This window comes from Argiope bruennichi, chromosome 6 (assembly GCF_947563725.1).
Source record: "Argiope bruennichi chromosome 6, qqArgBrue1.1, whole genome shotgun sequence".
NCBI lineage: Eukaryota > Metazoa > Arthropoda > Arachnida > Araneae > Araneidae > Argiope > Argiope bruennichi.
The window spans coordinates 111,365,142-111,369,937 of NC_079156.1; positions in this window are offsets into that span (position 1 = coordinate 111,365,142).

The following is a 4,796-nucleotide window of genomic DNA, read 5'->3' on the forward strand; positions in this document are numbered from 1 at the left end:
TTTCTATGAGAGAAGTTTTAATTGGAATAAAAATGCTTAAAATTGTTTCTATTCCTTTTTATTCGGCTCACTGCATTACATATCAACAAGGATAAAGCTACTTCCTTTTTTTTTTTTTTTTTAGCCCTAATATTCAAAGCATGAAATGTATTTCGAGAAATATAGAAAACAAATCCATTTTGTCACTTTGAAAGAATTTATCGTCTGCTTACATTAAATGAAGCAAACGATAAATTCTTTCTCCGAGCGTATATTATTCTTCTGTTCATCTCAAGTTTTTTTTTTTTTTTTTCAAACTTTTTTATTAGTAGGAACAGTTGTTCTCAGACTATCCTTTCATTTCTGGGTATATTTTCGTCTTAATCTTTAAATTAATGTAGATAAATTATTGCCTTACTGTGTTTAAATATTAATGAAATGAATTTCTTTATAATCTACTTTCTCAAATCTTAAAATTTTAATTTCATTGATTCTTCATTATAAACTTTATACAGCTTTATTCAGCTTTTTATGAATAACTAACTGTAAACCAAACAATAGGCAAATTTAAAACATCAAATGAATTTTAAAAAGGTATTTTTTTATTTAAATTAGAAGAATGAAGAATTTATATCACTTTATTTTTAATGATGATTTGCAAATGAATATTATAAAAATATCAATAACACACTTACAACTAACTATCCAATCTGATTCAGACATTCTTCGATAGGTGTCGATGGGCTTCAGGCGGGACATTTATATTTTGTCGTTTTAGATTTTTAATTGAATAAAGTAAAATTTATGAAAATTGGAACACTATTATAGCATTATTTTTAATAGGTACTTTGTGTCATTCGTTCTATTTGAAAATAAAAACTGAATTAAAAAATTTTTACATTTTTTTTCCAAGATAGGGTTATTTTTATTTTCAAGTCATAACTATTTAAAAATTTCGTGAAAATATTTAATAAAACTCCCATTATCTTCTTCATTTTACTTACTTATTTTACTAACTGATTTGTTGTTTTTTTCTCCATGAATTAGTATAAAAAAATCAGAAATAAAAAATTTTATGCACATGTTTCTTTTAGAAGCAGTCCCAAAATAAATTTCTTCAGCTTTCAAAAAAATGTATCTATACGCATCCACTTTTTTTGCAAACAAGTTTCTAAAAATATATCATTTAACATAATACTGCCCTTAAATTTTGAATTCTAAACAGGGTCCTGATTGCTAGGAATTGGTTTCGAGACCGGAGGGCTCCATATTCGAAACCTTATTTCACCAGACCACGTGTTGATTGGGCATGATACACATTAAGTGTGGAGTCAAAGACTGAGTGCGAAGATTATAATTTAAAAGTTTGAAGAGGGGAACGTTGGTTCAAGTATCTAAACCTGATTCAAATTTACGTTGTCCGTCAAGATAATCCTTTTCGTTTCTTCAAAATGGGACGCTAATACAAAGAACTACATTTTTAAAAGGAAGCATAGTATTATGTTTACGTTTTAATGCGACAAACTTATAACGGTTATGATTTTTTTTTTTATTCCACAATCTAAGATTGTTTTGCGAATCATTTGCAATGGTTCATTTGAGGAAGTTCGAAAGCCTTGTACTTTCCATGAATAAATCGACAGATTTTCTAGTATTCAAATCATATTGTCACGTAGATACTCTAGTGCGGAACTCAATGACACACACAAGAAGTAGAGCTAAACCAATTTATTATCCGAACTCAGAACACACTGACTGACAAATCTTCTGCTTTTATACTAGCAGGGAAAGTTCCAGAATACTTTTCTGGAGACAGTAAGAAAAGTCCAGAACACTTGTCTGGTAAACTAAAGAATTTTCCTGAATCTTCTGGAACATGAAATAAAGGGAAACATAAAATTAAGGAATTAAATATTTACATATACTATGAATCTCATTATCTCTAGCGGGATTCGAACTTACGGTCTCGGTTTCAAATACTTTTAAGAATAGTAGAATACATAACCAATGAATACGAAGAATGCACAGGAGTGGAATTCCTAGATATGCAGTGTCTGAATAAAAGAATTTATCTACAAACTTATGAAATATAATACCCAATCTCGCCAACACAAATTAATTGAATTATATTGAGAGGGAAGAAAATTTATAACAAGAGTAAATAACGTCCTGTCCTCACCAAAAACAATGAAAGCATGAATTCTAAGGGAAGGAGGAGGATTGTTCCCGCCAAAGCAATCTATGCTGACGACTTCCTCAAACTACACCAGATAATAAATAGAATGTATGCAGATGATATTACTATTCTAGCGAAAAATAAAAACTATATATATATATATATAGAAGCAGCCTAGCAACGCTTGGTGATTAGTACCTTCCAAGACCGGCGGTGAAAGTCACGGCAAAACATCGAAGGCAATGTTCTTCTCTAGCTCCATCATTTCCGGGGCTAGGCGCTCCGTCAACCAAATTCACTATCGTGCTTGATGATTGTTCCCTTAAATGGAAAATGACCATTAATGTACAGAAAACAAAAGCGTTCTTCTTCGTCAAAAATAAAAAAAGTCAAGAATTCACATTAATAATCAAATTATGTCACAGTCTCAGCTAGCCAAATATTTCAGACACTTACTAGATTCGCGATTAAGTACTAAAAGCCATTTCACCTCTATGAACTAGCCTTTAATAGCATGAAGTTCAAAAATGAATAAACATGATAAATTGCTCGAAAAAACAGCGATCTTGCGCTCTTATCATTAATTACGGCTGCCTCATTTGAGCTGCAGTTGCTTAATCCAATTTGAAAAGATAACAATAGAGTAAGAATAATTTGCAAAACAAGATAGTATATACGAAAAGAATATTTTACAAAAACAAATTCTGCTACGATTCTTGAAAAGAATTTCCAGAAGTTTTCTTAATAATCTCAGCAATCGAAACGAAACCCTCAACTATATTTAAAACTATTTCTTCAAACCCAAGAGCAAAAGACCTTGAACATTTTAAATGCTTTAATGAGCAAAAATATAAAATGCAAATAACGATGATCAAACTAAACAATTTGAGCTTGCACAAAAGATCCTTGCAGTAGAAGCGGAATTTCAAAGAGCGCGCAAAGTAATAAATACCAAACACTATAATAGAAATCGGACATAAAAGAGTGCGTCAGGTAATTAAAAAAGGGACTCTTATGATAGAACTTCAAAGAATGCGCCAGCGCAATTTCAAAGGATAGCTAATCATCCCACGCAGAGAATGTTGATAACAGTGAATATTGATAACAATAACCTCGTGCAATAATTCCATGCTTTATTTCCTTTTGAGTTTCTACATTAGATGTGATCCAGCCAGAGTCCCTGCACGGGTGATGCATCCTTTTTTCTTTTTTTTTAGAGATGTCGCCGCCAAGCTGTCTTCCTCAAGAAACACCTACTATACAGATTCACACAGGCCAAGTTACCGAAAGATCTAGTAGATGCTGAATCAACATTGAAGATTAAACTTTTGAGAGGTCTCTAGGTCCCGTAATTACGTATTCACCTGTATTCGTATTACAAAGAAAAAATATTGTAATTATCAAAAAAAAAAAAATCGATCCCGAATTCGATTAATCTTCGAGTTTTAGATCTACCCGAGTCTGAAGAATACATCTTTGCAGTTATGCGCGACTATTTGAGAATAATTTAAAAACGCATTGAGTTAGAGAGGTAAAACGTGGTATGCTACTCTACCATCAAATATTGTTTGACAACGGATTCTAAAACCTTTCGAGCTTCTGCGCATGCGTTAGGATGGATTTAATTTGTCAAAGTAGGGGTGAGAGGAAAAATGAAAGCAGGAGATGTTTACATTTAACAATAAAGTAAACACGGATTACATGGACTGAATTAAAATAATATAATACGATCAAAAACGACACGATACTCGCAATCACATGAAAAATTGAACAAAAAAGTATCGCATAGAGCGGAAATCAAGGTCATGGAATGTTGAAGAATTCCGGAAATGCGCTCATCGTTCTGCTTCTCTCCACTTAGTGAAATAGAATCGTCTAAAAGTGGTCGTCTTAGGATACTGAAACGTACAGTATCAGAGATGATTGCGTACTTTGAGTTATACGAATCACAGATCTTTTTCTTTTCGACATTTGGATTTTTTACTGAGGCTCACTAACTTCCTCGAATTTTGTTTGGTTAGACCTGAGATTTCATTTATAACAGCCAAATAAGATTTTTTTTTTTTTTTTTGTTTCAAAAGATAACTTTTCAAATGCAAAAATTCAGACAGTTTCAGTTGCGATCTTAAAATAATCAAAATTGAATGTTCCTAAAGTAAATTCGCATGTATTTTGGTGACCTCTATCTATAGTGACTTCTCAAAACTTCTCAAAAAGTACTTAGCGTAATTCTGTCCGAAACAAACATATCATTGTAACATTTAACTTAATTTGGAAGATTTATGCTCAGAATTTCGAGAATCATTTTCCTGGTGACTTAATTTTTATTGAAATTATTAAGATAAATATATTTATTAGAAATTTCGATAATTTTCTTTAATTAACTTAATTTTCTTGATAAACCTTTTACTTTAATAAGTACAATTTATTAGACAACGCAGTTAAATGCATTCCCCCCACCAAAAAAAACGTGCATTAAATGAACTGATTACATGCTGAACATGTTATGCATAAAGAAATATCTTCATCAAGTTAAATATCTTTAATCCTGCTCTATATTGTTAAAAGCTTGTAAAGTTGCTTCTCAGCACGGTTAGTTGAATCACTGGAAATACAGTTTTACGATTGGCCCTGCTGCATC